This window comes from Pinus tabuliformis, chromosome 7 (assembly GCF_031772625.1).
Source record: "Pinus tabuliformis cultivar Carrire ecotype Pingquan chromosome 7, CPIR1, whole genome shotgun sequence".
Lineage (NCBI taxonomy): Eukaryota > Viridiplantae > Streptophyta > Pinopsida > Pinales > Pinaceae > Pinus > Pinus tabuliformis.
The window spans coordinates 4,111,906-4,130,007 of NC_142293.1; positions in this window are offsets into that span (position 1 = coordinate 4,111,906).

Genomic DNA, 18,102 nt, shown 5'->3' on the forward strand with positions numbered 1-18,102 from the left:
TTTGATTGACTTTTTTTGCACCAACAAGTGTGGTTCATCAGGTTCATCATCAAGACCAAGACCAAGACCAGATGAAGAGGCAAACCATGGCAAAAAAAGTAGATATGGGGTTTGTCAACAACCTCATATATAATCAATAAATAAAACATGGTCAACAATAAAATATGGGGTTGAGATTTATTAAACAAATAAAATAATCAATAAATAAAACATGGTCAATAATAAAATATGGGGTTGAGACCCATTAAACAAATAATAAAAATTAAAATACTAAAAGGAGTTAAGAATGAATGAAATGATAAAATACTTAAAAAAAACAAAAGCATCAGGAAAATAAACTCTAATGAAGAATAAATCAACAACAAATATTATAAAAAATACACCAATATTAGTGTTTATTTTTGTAGTATTTGTTGTTAATTTATTCTTTATTAGAATTTATTTTCTTGATCTGTTATTTTTTAAGGTATTTAATAATCTTATTTGCTTTTAATCTTTATAGTAAAAATAATTAATGAAAACAAAATAAACTAAATTAAAAATAATTACTAAAATAAAAGATATATATATATATATATATATATAGTTTTATTTTATAGTAATTATTTTTAATTTAGTTTATTTTGTTTTCATTAATTATTTTTATTTATTGGAGTCTATGTTCAACAATTTTTTTACTGCACATAATTAAAATTAGCATAGAATCTTTGAACAAAATTTTCAAATTAAAATGTGTAAAAGATTATTATTCTACCCAACATTTTGGGTGAATACTTCACCCATCATCCAAACAAGAAAATATTTTAGGTGGATACTCCCATCATCAAAACAAAAAAATATTGAAGTGCAAACTTTTTCTCAAACTTTACACTAAAAAAATTCACCTTGTATTTAATCTAAATAGCAATTACACATCAAATTTCTGCATCATTAAATGTTACATAGATAAGGATATCATTGTAACAACCTTCTTGGTGGACCTTCTGTAAATATCACTATGAATGGTTTATGTAAATTTATATAGAAATGCAATTGATGAATGAGTTGAAGGAGAGCACACATTCAAATATTTGAGGAGAGGTTGCTTGTGAAGTGCTAAAAACCAGGCAACTGATTTAATCCCCCTACTATCACCTTGACCTGCATAAGCAGGGAGTGAAATTTCTGTATGGGCAGTTTGAGTAGAGGATGGTGACCACGTGTCCCCTTTCTTGTGGAACGTGATGGAAAGAAATCAACACACAAAAGAGAATACAAGGGTAAGGGGAAAGATACTACAAAACACAAGAGAAGCAAAGGAGTGATGATGGGAAGAAAGGAGAATGTGAAAGTGAAGGAGTGCTCAAGCAACAACAATAAATTAGTGTCAAGCTAACCCAGTGATTGGGATATTGCTCCTTGTGATTTTGTTGAGGTCAATGTATTGTGCTTGTGTTGGTTGGCTAGTGAAGGCTTGATTGAGATTTGATTCACTTAGTGCTTGTTGAATAAGTTAATAAACCTCCACGTGCTTGTTTTTTTTCCCACGAAAAGAAAACGTATTCTCATTTATATTTAAAGGAAAATACATTTCGTATATAGACATTTTCATGTGCATTTTGTGGATTTGAATTGTTCCAAAAAGACAGTGCCATCCATCTCTACAACCCAGCGTTTTGGAGATGTGTAGGCGTGTGTAATGTAAGAAGGATTATATGTCAACAATTTTTTAAATATTTTCGTTTAGTTTAATTTAAGTCAGTACCATCCAAAAAAACATCTAAGATATGTGTATGATGATATACAATCAAACAAGAGTATCAAAATAGCAGAATAATAAATATATTCTCGATTGCCGAGAGATGCTCTACAAACAAGTATTTTGGAGATGTGTAGGCATTAGGTGTAATGTAAAAAATATTACATGTCAACAAAATTTTAAATATTTTAGTTTAATTTGATTTTATGGGGAGATGTAGTGGTGTAAACTCTAAGCAAGAATTAAAAAAACAAAGTAAAAACTCCAAAACGCATCTAGTCACAAGGGCATTCGACTAGTCATCACTTGTGCACAAAAGGAAGGAGCTAGATATGAATTGGTATGGACTTTCTATGGTAACATAGTTAGGTGTAACATCAGATGTGGACCCCTCCACTCAGGCAGAAACATGCGGGAGGCCATATTTCCCATATGCGGATGAAGCCTTAGGTATCTCGTACATTTGGTGGTGGTGGCTTGGGCATTTTAGAAATGATCGAGATCCTTATAGAGATGGATTTTATAGAAAGTGTAGTTTATATGGCATGGGACCCACTTGGGTGAATATACGCGCGACGCCGAATTTTCCTGCGAGTAGATAAAGCAACTGAAATTCAAGGTATCTAGTTGAGTTTGGTTAGGCACATTTGCGAAGACCCAGAGGGGATCAAAACAAAATATTCTATGAATTTATTAATCCAAAGGCTTGGGGGATTTGGGAGTGTGTCAACAGGGTACATTTGCAGGCACACTAGGTTCCCCTTTGAGATAGATATAACAGAGATTAGTCGTAAAACATGACATAATCAACCTAGAGGGACTTGTTTGCTTGGCGATGAGGTGAAAAGTTCCATGAATTCTTGAATATGGTGATGTCAGTGCCATGCCAGGAACATGTGTAACGCTTCCTCCCACCCCCTTAGATAATCTAGGTTGAATGGGAGGTGTTACTTTCAATTAACCCAACCTCCATGGTTTCATTATGAAGATGGGGTTATAAAATTCTCGATTTCAAAATTTATTAGAATCAAATTTTGATACCATCGTTGGATTTTTCTTGTCGAGAACAGTTGAAAATGCAGCAAGAAAATCTTAGTTTGACTTTCCCTTGGTCAAACTAGAGAAAATTCAAATTTCTACTTCAACAGAAATATTGGAGGTAGTTAATTGAGGTGACATGGAACTTGTCACTCTGTTAACTCAGTTAATTCCATTTGGGGAAGCTTGAGTTCAGTTAAGTATGTTTGATGCTAATTTGTAGCAATCTATTTAAGTTAATTTGAGTTATTGTCAGTTAAATTAGTTCTAACTGTCAGAAGAAGTAGCGGAGGTCAAGTTGTGGAAGTGGAACTTCAACCACACGCAGTTATCAACCAGTTAATTGATCAATCATCCCAAAACAATTATTTCATGCAGAGAGTTCAAGTTACCCAGTTGAGATGGAGATTGCAAGGCACTGTACTATCAATTGAATCATATTTCAATGTGTACAGGTGGTGCTTGTAGTCAAAGGAAGGACCTAGAGGAGTTGCGCGATTCAATAGTGGGAAATTCCTAAATAATAGGGGCCAATTACCTAGAGGAACAATGCAAGGAAATAGGAGCTTGGAGCGCTTGAAAATTGGCTAAGTGTTGGATAGAGTCAGCCACTCAGGCAAAGGGATGGACTATACACTTGCAGGTTGTGATCAAGCTTGAGCAAGCATATGTATTTCATCTCTATTCTCTGATTAATGCAATATAGATAGTAAGGGGTTTTGAGAAGTTGCTTCTCGCTAGATAAATCTATGTGCATATGTGATTTTTCATTTTACATGTCATGATTTGTGCTCTAGATGGAGAATTAATTTCTGCAGATCAGTAGAGTAGCTTCAAGTCTTGTGATTTAGTAAATTTTATGAGCATTTTTGAAACAACACGTTAATTTCTGACAATATAAATTTTATCTTGATCTGATGTCCAAATCAAAAGCTATGATCAATTAAAGATTGTCATTTTAATTCCTCTACCATATCATCCATCCCTCCACATGGCCTGCCAAGTGTCATGTGTGGATTTTCCATGCTGCATGTGGCACCTATCTCATTAGCGCGCCAACGCCGTTGCACCCAAACTTGGCAAGGGTACAACAAGGCTTGGTGCTAGATAGAAGGCGCTACCCTCATTAGTTAATGGGAAATCCTCCATAACCTAATGCATTGGATGAGTCTCGTTGAAGCCACACTAATGTGATGATGAAATTACTTACCATGTGGAATCTTCTAAAGGTGCCACATGTAATCCATATTTAACCCCTTGACCACCCAAAAGGTCCAGTTATGGCTACCATTTGTCATACCGTTAGTGTGCCACATCAACAAGCTATCCACATCATCGATCCATGTCCTCCGAAATCATATGTCTAAACCACATGGTCATATTCAACCTACTTGGTGCATGCGATCTTAGCTCAAGACGGGGGTCCCCCACTAGGTCCCTGTCCTACTTGCAAATTGCCAAAATCACGTTATAAGGAGTTTTTGGGGTTCCACACAAGTCTCTCCTCCCATGCCTCAACCTTAGCATGCCATTACACCATAACATGGAGGAGAAAGGTAGAATTCTACCTAAACTGGGCGTGGAACGGTGGTAATATCCTCATCATGTGATAAAAAAATACCCTTCACATGCCTTTTGTCATCTCCGTGCTAACTCCAAGGTTGGTAGTCGTAGCAATTGGTGTGGTGCAATATTAAAAGTAAACACTATTATCAAGAACTTAATTCATATGATTACCAGTAAGCACATGGATGAAGCTAATGCCCTCGTCTTCTTCACAATTTTTTTGGTTTTCTTTTATAATTCATCAATGGTCTATTGGCCTGACTTCAAACCCCTCCATTTTGTAGTCCCACACATGACATTGGTGGTGCTAGACTTATTATCTCCATCGAATATCCTTAGATTAGCACATTGATTTGGCCCCTCTAGATTTAACCCAAATCTAGGTTGGGCCCTACCTCGGATTGGCCTCCACTTTAACTCACACACACACACATATATAATTTCACTGAATCTGGCCCCTACATGATGATCACTCTATGATGCTTCTCAGATATACAGATATATCCAAATACATCCATATCATTCCAACGTATCTGGGTCGAATGAAAAACACTTGTGACTACCTTCTAGGCACACATATAAGGAAAATTTTTCCTTAATTTGACTCAGTTTCCAAGTAACTAAAGGATCTGACCCTGACTCTCCTAGGAGCTTGACATTTCCCATAATGTTCATACTTACAAGAGTGACATCCTCCTTCAAGCATAACCAATCCACGTGCTAAACATAGAAAAAATACCTTCATAGGGGTACGATTCTACCCGCTGAAAATTATGGAAGTAAGCCAATCCATGGCTACAACGCTCTATAATTCTATCTACTTTGACACCGGATGCTTCTAAAGAGTGGGCATGAACATTTCCAACAGATCCCCTGATGGATCATGCATTGTTTCATTATTGTTCCATAACTAGAATAGGCAAATAGTAATTTTTATATAACAAGAAGTCCATGCCAATTTTTAGCATGCCACATGCAACATCATAACAACAAATTTCAATAGTTCTGAGACAACATAGACCTATTTATAATTATTATACCCAAACCATGGGATTTCGCACACCCCAATAGTCTAGTTAAATGCATCAAACAATCATACATGGCCATGGACATAACTCTACTCTTGATGCATATCTAAGATAGATGCAACCACATACTATGTCATACCGATTGAGGAACCTCAAGCCTCCATGCACCTTACTACTTCCTCCTCTCAAAGGCACTCTGCAACCTTGAACAAAGTAATGAACCATGATATTTGCAACATGGTACACTATATATACCTTGCACCATAACTGGTTAGCTAAGGCACATTAAGAAACTATGCATATTAATGTAATAACTTTGTAACCCAGTGAGATAACGAAAACACATAGGGTCATGTTGTAGTATGTAACAACCCCCCCATTTACACAAGTAATAGTTAATATTTGACATATAAATGGGGACCCTTTAAAATTTTTAAGCCATGAAAATAAATGCTAACTCTACAAATTGCATTAAAACCCTTAGAAAACAACCCATACTTCGAACTTTTATCGCAAATTGCATTTTGCAGTTTTTAATGTAATAATTATAAACATCTTAAAGAAAATCCCAAAATGCGATATGCGATAAATCCCCCCCCGCTGCGATATTCCGATTAGAACACTTTAACAACACGTGATCGCACGTCGCAAATTAATAAAGCATGCCATTGTGTCACCCCTTAAGAATTTGCGAAATGCAATTTTCACAATCGCATTTCACATTATCTCCGAACAACGTTATATGGCAACATTTGAAAGTTGCGATGCGCAAATAAAGCATGAAGCGTGGGAAGTTACTAAGTTTTAAAGTGTAAATTGTGTGGTTTGACATAGTAATTAATGTTTAGTAGTTCGAGGAGAGGAATTGATGTTTTCAAGTTATGGCTAGTTAACACACAAATGTCATTAAAAATCCTCCCACGATTCAAAGTCATTTCAAATAACTCTTAAGCCTTAATTGTCCTCCTTTGTGTTGACACCTAATTATAGGGATTGGGTGAACAATTGTAATTAGTCTAAATAAATAATAGAGGAAATGGAGAGTCATCGGGAGATGAAACTGAATAGTCACTCCCTCTTGTATATAATAATGAACAACCTAAATGAATAATACAATTTCATTTGAGGAGTTACCTCCTAGCACGACGTGGTATCAGAGCCAATGCCATTTTTGGCTTCCATCTCTACTTTGTAACTCCCATTCTGTCTATTCTGCCTATGTTCTGTATCCTTTGTAGACTGACATCTCTGTCATATCCCTACGAAATTTCATGCATTATTGAATGCATTGGAGGGAGTTCGACTGTGAAATGGAGGGCCAAGAGAGAAACATTTCCATTAACCGGTCCAAATGACTCTTGGTGTTCTCTGGCCATAAGTTTCTTGGTGTGGTAGCGCCGCCTGGACTGATGCTATGTGACTACTATTCAAGATTCAATTGCGTTTGTGTGTGAGCTCAACATATACCACTAAACAGTGATTCGTATTACGTTGGGGAACTCCACTTCTGGCTTTTAATACTTGAATCCAGTGAGTATTGTATTTCTAGGCATGTATACACCTCACCTCCATTTTGTACTGGGTTTTTATTACAATAAATTTTAAATCCACCGCCTGCATAATATATTACTGTCCATACAACTCCAGACTCCCCGCCATACAACGCTCTTACCATCAATTCTGATTTCTTGTGTAATACTCCATTGTAAACGCATACCATTATTCCACTGCAAATGTATACCGTTGCTCATTATCGCTGTCCCATTACGTTGATAGCGTTAATACCATGCCGTTGTCCACCATATACCATCGTTGTCCACCATATACCATATATCAACGATGTCTGGTTTCCTTTGTTAATCTGCTCCAGTTTATACACTGTTGAATACACCCTCCCACCATTAATTTCCTTTTTAAATCTACTCTAGTCTATGCGCGGTTGAATACACCCTCCCACGGTTGAATACACCATATACTCTCCCATGATTGAATACACCCTCCCAACAGTTGGCTCTCCACACATACACGCAACCAACAGTTGGCTCTCCATGCATATACGCAGCGTTGGCTCTACTCAACAACGTTCACATAGTGTGACAGTTCTCCTACGCACTGTTGCCATCCATCATGCCTATCTATATGCTCTCATACGCCTATGGTAATATCTCTCTTTGCATTCAGATTGGATGCTTTTCGTTGATTTGATACGTTGCAGTGGTTTTCTAGCTCGAGGTTCCGTGGTTCTCTGAAGCTCTGTCCTATAGATCAAAGTGCAATTGTTTTTTAAATTATTTGCACCAAAACTGTATTTTTCTCCACCAGAAGTATAATTTTATACATTGACAACAAAAGTATATATTTTTACAGTTCACAATTTTTTAAAATGCACTCATTAATATCTATTGTGGGAATGGTCCTCAATGGGAAGGAAAATTATCCTGAGTGGTCTCGGAAAATCAAACACACTCTCATTTTTAATGAGCTGTGGAAAGGAGTGTGTGTTGGAGATGGAGACAGAGCCAAAACAACCTACTTCAGACAAGGAATTTTCAGGAGCAACTTGCCACATGACTTTTAGAAGATATTTTTTTGAAGAATTTACTGACAATGTTGATGGGGCAGTATACTTTGCAGACAAATCAAAACTCAAGCCATCAGGGCTTGACACAATCAGGCTTAAATTCCCTGGTCTTCCAGACTTTCTTCTACATCATGTTTTATATCTCCCAGAGCTGAGGAGAAAATTATCGTCCTTGGTCCACATCCGCCAGCAATGACACTCCATTAATATGTTTGATGGCAAGCTTGAGGTGAGAAAAGCATCATACCACTCACTTGTCATGATGGGGATAGAAGAAGAAAGGCTTCTCACACTGCAGGGTACCTCTACCTGTGCACAAAATTTCTCATACAATTCTCATTATGAAGAAGTTACATTTCCATCAAGTTTATCATGGCATGCTAGATTTGGACACTTAAACTATGACAACCTCCACTCGTTGAAGAAAAATGGTGTTACTGGTTTGCTTACAATTCCTAGGAAACTTAAGCAATGTGATGCTTGCATTCTAGGAAAGCCTAGCAAACAGTCTTCTCATGATTCACATTCCAGAGCACATAGAAAACTTGAAGTCATTCATTTAGGTTTATGTGGTCCAATGCCTATTCCTTCTACAAATGGAAATAAATATATGATGACATTTATTGATGACTACACTAGAATGTGTTTGGTTTATTTATTGAGGAACAAATTTGATGCTTTTCAAACATTCAATAACTTTCATACATGGATTGAAAATGATGCACAATCTCAAATTGGCTCTATTCGCACTGATAATGGAAAAGAATACACTTCAAATTAATTTGAAAACTATCTTCCCCAACATGGGATCAAACATCAAACAACAGTGCCTTATAATCCCCAATAGAACAGAGTAGCTGAAAGAATGAATAGGACAATCTTAAATATGGTGCGCTCCATGATGTTTTTCAAAAATGTAAAATTGATGTTTTGGGCTGGTGTAGTTCTATGTGCTGTATATGTAAAGAATAGATGATGCAGGGGTTCCCCAACATAGAACCATACTTAGCCAATTGATGCCAGGGTTACCCAACATATACCCACAATGTGCATTCAACAATGATGCATCCACAACTGTCCCAGGATATGTAACTCTACAATGGAGTTAAATCTTTAGACCATAAATGGTCAAGTCCCCTTTATAAGACGTTCCTTTGTATTGGAACTAATCACCCTGCTGAACCTTTCTATCGGCAATCAAAACCCTTTAGAACCTTCAGTTCATATATATATATAATCATACTCCTTCATATGCTTTGGTTACATATATATATTAACACAACACTATTGGTGCTAATCTCCTGGTGTAATCCTCACACAAAGGAATTCCACGCAATACTCATTTTTCCTCCTTTATACGGTTCTGCATAGAACCCGAGGCTAAAACCTCATTGCAATCAACCTTCGCATAGTTCCACGGTCTTACCACTTGTGTGTCGTATCACTCCTTTTTCCTCCAACATGCGACTACATAATCGCTATCGGAAACATTATTAGCACTTTTCCCACAGAACCCTTGGAACCATATCAACTATCGTGCACGATAATACACGAGAATACAAAGGAAATTCCCCTCCGAGCAGCATACACGGACCTCAAATACTATAGACTCGCGACTATGATTGTCGTCGGGTCCGGTCACTACTTACTCCACGCTTCCGCTGCGCCGAACTCCGATGGGTCCGAGCTCCGATATTTCAATAATCGCTATCGGCTATCTCTTCTTCACCTATGCCTAACTTCTTCCACTGCGAACCTCTGATTTCCGATATGCGATTTAAATCGTGACCGTTGATCTGGCCATGATCCAATGGTCCACGATTAATTGCTGCTCGCTCCTTGCAAATCTCCAAGGCTCGTTCCGATCACTTAAAAAGGGATTCCGTCACTGCGATTTGATCTCAGCCGTTGATTTATGAGCTCTGACGGCTGCTGTGTATCACTTTACACTTCTCTACAATTCCTTTTACTTAGAAATTCTCTGCCATTTCCAATGGTTCCTGTGGTTTCTGGGTTTTCACAAGGTTCCTGCTTTGTGTCTTCTACTGCTTAATTCATTCTCGTTTGAGCTTAACTCTGCAGACTCCTTCAATCACTGTCCTTTGGGACTTTAATCACTCCCTTGAATGGATTCAAAGGTCCATTATAACTCTCTGTTTCGTTTCTTCTCCAGAGCTTCGCTCTGCTACTTCAATTAGACTCGATGGTCCATTTCGATTCTTTTGAATCGATCTCCTTTCTCTCTCTCTCTCTGTGCATTCCTCAGAACTCTATCTATAACCCCCTATCACAGAGCCTACGAGTTCACATACAAATCAATACTTAAAACACACATTCACCTCTATTGAGACATTCAGAAATAACTCTGTATATATATTAATGTAAAACTAAATTACATTCGAGACTCCTTGTCTTGCACAGGCCGGATTCTCAACATTAGTGGCCTCCTCTATTGAACGCGCAGGTTCACTATTTATAAGAATGCATTGGATTGGATCATTGGAGGAACCGATCACCCCTCTAACAAAAGTCTAAAGCTCGCTACATGCATGCATATGTGGCAGATAAGTCTTCTTGAAACTTTATCCATTCCATCTTTTCCTCTGTTTTAAAACAGAAAAGCCTTCTTATCAACTTCCCATTTAATGCCTAAAAGCTCTCTCTTGTTCCTAGAATCATGGAACTGTTTAACAGTTGGATTTGACTTCTACCACTCATGTTCTCATTTATTTATTTTGAGAGCATTTACATATTCTACCATTATCTAATGAAATCACTTAAAATCCTAAATATTATATTGACTTGAGACTTGGGAAAACTATTTCCTAAAATGCATGACCCCCTATGTCTACTATTTACAATGATTTTCCTTGGGTTGAATGCTCCCGCATTAGTAGATGTCCATCTAATGCTATTAGAAACAAGACTCCTTATGAAATGTGGTATGGGCACATTCCTTCGGTAAAGCATCTCAGGGTCTTTGGTTCCACATGTTATGCCTTGATACCAAAGGTACATAGAAACAAACTTGGTGCAAGAAGTCGTAAGTGTATATTCCTCGGGCATTCAAACACCTCCAAATCATACCGTCTCTATGATGAAGTCAATAAATTTTTTTTTGTATCTAGAGATGTAATCTTTCTTGAATCATCTAAAGTTGACAATGTTGTTGAGCGGAAACTTGACCGCTTGGATAGATTCAAAAATGCAAGATCATTTCAAGAATTTGATAATCAGATTCCACATCTTGAAGGGGAGATTCCTATATTAGATCAACCCGTGGAATCGTCTTCTGAAGCACTTTCTCCCCCGCATGAAACTCCAACAATGGATGATACTTTGAGTGATGTGATTGACATAATTGGGAGACTCAATCTTGATTCAGTCCCAACTCAATCAATAGAGCAGCCTGGACCATCTCAGAAAGGTCCCCCAAAGTTGCTGACAAAGACACTTGAAAGTGTTCATCCTGATGAGGTTGGAAAGACAGGAACTAGAAATTCAACCTGACAAAATGGAGGTGATGTAGATGAATCTGATTCCCCTGTTGATATGAATGTTTCTTATGATTGTGAATTGAATTTGTCTATAGATTTTGAACCAACTTCCTTCAAAGAAGATGCTTCTCATGATAAATGGAAAGAAGCAATGCAAAAGCAGTATGATGCCTTGATAAAGAATGGCACTAAGAAGCTGGTTGATCCTCCATTGGGAACCAAAACAATTGGCTGCAAGTGGGTCTACAAGAACATGTATAAAGTTGATGGCTCACTTGACAAGCACAAAGCTAGGCTTGTGGCAAAAGGTTTTGCACAGAAGGAAGGGGTCGATTATGAGGAGACCTTTTCCCCCACAACAAAATGGGCTACCATCCAGACACTCTTTGCCCTAGCAGCTCAGAACGGTTGGAAAGTCCATCAAATGGATGTAAAAACTACTTTCTTGAATGGAGATCTAAAAGAGAATGTTTTTATGTCCCAAATTGAAGGATTTTCTGTAAAAGGACATGAACATAAAGTATGAAAACTTGTGAAATCCTTGTATGGCCTCAAACAAGCACCACGAGCTTGGTATGAAAAACTAACTGAGCATCTTTTGAAACTTAATTTCAAACATTATGATCTTGATGATGCAACTTTGTTTGTCAAGAAGGTTGGAAAAATAGTTGTATATCTTGTGGTATATGGAACAATGAGAGCTACATTGCATCCATAAAGAAGGAATTGAGGAAAGGTTTTGAAATCACTGATTTGGGCTATGTTCATTATTATTTTGGTATTGAAGTAACTCAACATCCGAAAGTCCATATTGCTTTCTCAAAAAAAGTGTTAGGCCAAGCAGTAACTCCACAAAACAAACAACTGATTCATTTTTTATTCCATAGGTAGGTCATTGTTATATACAATAGGAGTGATTGTTCAGTTCATCTCCCAATGACTGTTCACATTCCTAATTTATTTATTTACAAAAAATTCCCCCAATCATGAAGATTAGGTGTCAACATTCCCCCCCTTAATCTGAAGGGATGTTGGTGAGTCAAAGCATCATTCTGAATTGTTCAAGCTTTTCCCTTCCAAGTGCTTTAGTGAAGATGTCTGCAATTTGCTCATTTGTGGAACAATGACGGAGATGGATTGTTTTGGCCTCAACATGATGTCGAATCAGATGATATTTAGTATTGATATGCTTTGTTCGATCATGGAACTTTGGGTTCTTGGCCAACTTTATTGCAGAGGTGTTTTCAATCATGAGTGGAGTTGATTGTACTTGTTTTACTTGCAAATCTTCAAGAATTTTCCTGAGCCACACAATTTCTTTCGTTGCTTTAGCTGCTGCCACGTATTCTGCTTCTGTTGTGGAATCTGCTGGAACTAATTGTTTGCGTGATCTCCAGGAGACAACTCCTGATCCAAGACTCATAGCATATCCTGAAGTAGATACCCCAGTTTCTTTGTCTCCATCGAAGTCTGAATCAGAGTATCCAATCAAGCTGAAGTCGTCCACCTGTGTATACTTGATTCCAAGGTCTTGAGTTCCCTTCAAGTACCTTAGAACTTTTTTTGCAGCAGACCAATGTCCCTCACAAGGATTTTGCATAAACCTGGAGAGGATTCCAACAACAAATGAAATGTCTGGTCTGGTAGTAGTGAGGTAGATGAGACTTCCTACAAGCTGTCTATACTTTGTTGCATCCTCAAATTCCTTTCCTTTAATAGATGCGAGCTTTAAGTTTTGTTCCATTGGAGTAGTAAGAGGATTGCACTCTGTCATGCCAAACTTGTTCAACAAATCTCTAATGTATTTCTTTTGAGAAAGAAATATGGACTTTGGATGTTTGGTTACTTCAATGCCAAGATAGTAATGAACATAGCCCAAATCAGTCATTTCAAAACTTTTCCCCAATTCCTTCTTTATGGATGCAATGTAGCTTTCATTGTTCCCTGTCATTAAAAGATCATCTACATATACCACAAGATATACAACTGTTTTGCCAACTTTCTTGACAAATAAAGTTGCGTCATCAAGATCAAAATGATTGAAGTTGAGTTTCAAAAGATGCTCAGTTAGTTTTTCATACCAGGCTCTTGGTGCTTGTTTGAGGCCATACAAAGACTTCACAAGTTTGCATACTTTATGTTCATGTCTTTTCACAACAAATCCTTCAGGCTGGGACATAAAAACATTCTCTTTTAGATCTCCATTCAAGAAGGCAGTTTTTCCATCCATTTGATGGACTTTCCAACTGTTCTGAGCTACTAGTGCAAAGAGTGTCCGGATGGTGGCCCATTTTGCTGTGGGGGCAAAAGTTTCCTCATAATCGACCCCTTCCTTCTGTGCAAAACCTTTTTCCACAAGCCTAGCTTTGTGCTTGTCAAGTGAGCCATCAGCTTTGTACTTGTTCTTGTAGACCCACTTGCAGCCAATTGGTTTGGTTCCAAATGGAGGATCAACCAGATTCCAAGTGCCGTTCTTTATGAGGGCATCATACTCCTTTTGCATCGCTTCTTTCCATTCATCATGAGAAGCAACTTCTTTAAAGGAAGTTGGTTCAAAATCTGTAGACAAGTTCAATTCACAATCATAAAGAAACATCCATATCAACAGGTGAATTAGAGTCATCTACATCACCTCCATTTTGTCGGTTTGAATTTCTGGTTCCTGTTTTTCCAATTTCATCAAGATGAACACTTTCAAGTGTCTTTGTCAGCGACTTTGGGGGACCTTTCTGAGATGGTCCAGGCTGCTCTGTTGATTGAGTTAGGACTGAATCAAGATTGAGTCTCCCAATTCTATCAATTACATCACTTAAAGCATCATCCGTTGTTGGAGTTTCAGTCGGGGGAGAGTGTTCTTTAGAAGAAGATTCCACATGTTGATCTAGTATAGGAATCCCCCCTTCAAGATGTGGAATATGATTATCAAATTCTTGAAATGATTTCGTTTTTGCGAATCTATCCAAGCGATCAAGTTGCTGCTCAACGACATTGTCAGATTTGGATGATTCAAGAAAAATTACATCTCTAGATACAACAAACTTTTTATTTACTTCATCATAGAGGCGATATTCTATGGAGGTTGTTGAATACCTCAAGAAGATACACTTACGACTTCTAGCACCAAGTTTGTTTCTATGTACCTTTGGTATCAAAGCATAACAGGTGGAACCAAAGATCCTGAGATGTTTTTCCGAAGGAACATGTCCATACCATAATTCATAAGGAGTCTTGTTTCTTATAGCATTAGATGGACATCTATTCTTTATATATGCAACACATAGAACAACATCAGCCCAAAACATTATCTTTACATTTTTGAAGAAAAACATGAATCGTACCATATTCAATATTGTTCTATTCATTCTTTCAGCTACACCATTCTGTTGGGGATTATAAGGCACAGTTGTTTGATGTTTGATCCCATGTTGGCGAAGATAGTTTTCAAATTCGTTTGATGTATATTCTTTTCCATTATCAGTGCGAATAGACCCAATATGAGATTGTGCATCATTTTCAATCCATTTATGAAAATTCTTGAATGTTTGAAAGGCATCAGATTTGTTCTTCAATAAATAAACCCAACACATTCTAGTGTAATCATCAATAAATGTCATGATATATTTATTTCCATTTGCAGAAGGAACAGGCATTGGATTACATAAATCTGAATGAATGAGTTCAAGCTTCCTATGTGCTTTTGAATTTGAATCATGAAAAGACTATTTGCTGTGCTTTCCTAGAATGCAAGCATCACATTGCTTATGTTTCCTAGGAATTGTAGGCAAACCAGCAACACAATTTTTCTTCAATAAGCAGAGACTGTTATAGTTTAAATGTCCAAATATAGCATGCCATAATAAACTTGATGGAAGTGTACCTTCTTCATGATGAGAAATATATGATAAATGTTGTGCATGAGCAGAGGTTCCTTGCAGTTTGAGAAGCCTTTCTTCTTCTATTCCCCTCATGACAAGTGAGTGGTCAGAAGCTTTTCTTACCTCAAGCTTGCCATCAAACATATGAATGGAGTGACCTTGCTGGCAGATGTGGACCAAGGACAACAAGTTTCTCTTGAGCTGTGGGAGATATAGAACATGATCCAGAAGAAAGTCTGGAAGACCAGGCAGTTTAAGCCTGATTGTGCCAAGCCCTGATGGCTTGATTTTTGACTGATCTGCAAAGTATACTGCTCCATCAACATTATCAGTGAAATCTTCAAAAAAATCTTTTCTATGAGTCATGTGACAGGTTGCTCCTGAATCAAGCAACCAATCATTTTTCGAAGAAGCAAGTGAAGCATTAAACAAATCTTCATTTACTCCAATGTTACATTGTGCCTCAATATAGTGAGCGGATTCAGGTGCTTTACCTTTGTATGTATCATCAGTTTTACCTTTCTGTTGGTTTCTTTTCTGCTCAATTTTGTCCCATGGTAGCTTGCATGTAGAGGCATCATGTGATCCATTTCTTTTGCAGCGAATGCAGTGTAAGTCTGCCTTTTCTCCTTGAGAATGTCTGCCCCCCATGCCTTTGAAATATCTTCCTCTTCCTCTTCGTCCACCTCTTCCTCTTGTAGAATATTGAGCAGGATGCTTTTCTTTATGAGCAAGGCACAATGTCTCTTCAGAAGATTTAGGGGTTGTCTTCTTTCCAAAGGCTTTCTCTCTTTCAACAAACTTTTTCACAAGAGAGTCAAAGGTTATATCTTTAAGATTTCCATTTGCTTGTAAAGACTCAAGATAATTGGAGTATGTAGGATAGAGTGCCTTGAGAAAAGCAATAAGAGGGATATCCAGCTCAACCTTAGTGGATTTGATATCATGCATTAGAGACTTTACTTCAGATGCAAGAGCAAGAGGATCATTATTTTTCAGTTCAAGAGTGAAGAGTTTAATCATGAGCTGAACAACTTCAAGTGCAGAATGTGAGTCATAGAGTTCTTTCAGCTTTTGTAAGGCTTCAAAGGCAGTTGAATATGATGAAATATGACGACTCACCTCTTCATTTATAGATGCTGTGATTAATGCATAGGCTTTGCTGTTCTTGTTTTCCCAAATGACGAGCTCTTTGTCTGAGGTAGGCTGTACAGGGTCATTGTCTCCTCCGACACACACTCCTTTCCACAACTCATTGAAGATGAGGGTGTGTTTTATCATCCGGGACCATTCAGGATAGTTCTCCTTGCCAGTGAGAACTATTCCTACCATAGAGATGATTGAATGCATTCTGTAAAAAAAAAACTTCTGCTGATAGAAAAAATACTTCTGCTGATATACAATGAAATTGTACTCAAAAGGGCAAAAAGATTTCGAATACTTTATGCACTATGTTTTCTTCAAATCCCTCCAATGTTTATAAAAACATCCTCATATAATATTTCCATATCGCCTCCCTTTTTTTCTTTTAAACAAGAGCTCCACACACATATAAAGTCAAAAAAGGATTCAAATGGAAACCATTCAATATATATATGCTAGACCATTCGCTGGACCATTCGACAGATTCAAATGCAGTTCATAAGCGGTGTATATCACTCAATAAAGCCGCAGTTCAAATACCATGTCAGGGTTTCAAATACCATTTCAACCGCACAGTTCAATACCATATAGCGTTAAAACAGGAAAACTGGACAACGTTAGAACCATTCAACACAGTTCAATGGGACAACGTTAATATTCAAACAACATCCAATAATTCAAACGCATTCAATATTCAAAACTCAAACGCCGTGTCAAACAACAACACGACATATACAACGATACCAAACGTTATGGACAAGCGGTTCAATACCAAACGTTATGGACAACATTACAAAACGTTATGCAAACGTATACCACTCGTATACAATGTCAGTCCAGAGAAATATGAACTCAAACACTTTAAAAATTCCTACGTTTAATAATTCTGTTACAATCTCGCTCTCAGAGGATTTTCAAAGGAGAAACTAAAATATGGAAACTCAGAACTTTTGTAATCTGAATCGGGAAGAAGACAACAGTTCGTTTGTATGCGATAGACTTCAAAGCCTCATAATCATATCAAACAACAGAATGAGAGAGATGAATAGACTACACAGAGATTGGAATCTAGAAAGGGCTCGTAGACTGCAATTCTCTGGCAAAGCCTGCGTCCATGGCAGAAACGTTTATGAATCAGTCATCCACACAGTCATAGTATGCAATGATACCATGTCAGGCGCAGCTACCATGTCAAAAACGTTTATGAATCAAACAGAGAGCTGAACAGTCAGACAGTGGGGCAGCTAATTTTATGAAGAACCTGCTCAGCTATATGGAGAGCAGACAGGGAGTTACAAGGGACACAAAGGCTAAAAAGAGATGGCTCTGATACCATGTCAGGCCAGACAATAACTCCACAAAACAAACAACTGATTCATTTTTTATTCTATAGGTAGGTCATTGTTATATACAATAGGAGTGATTGTTCAGTTCATCTCCCAATGACTGTTCACATTCCTAATTTATTTATTTACACAAAATTCCCCAATCATGAAGATTAGGTGTCAAAAAAAAGTACATTGGAGATCTGTTGAACAAGTTTGGCATGAATGAATTCAATCCTCTAACTACTCCAATGGAACAAAACTTAAAGCTCACATCCATTGAAGGAAAAGAATTTGAAGATGCATCAAAG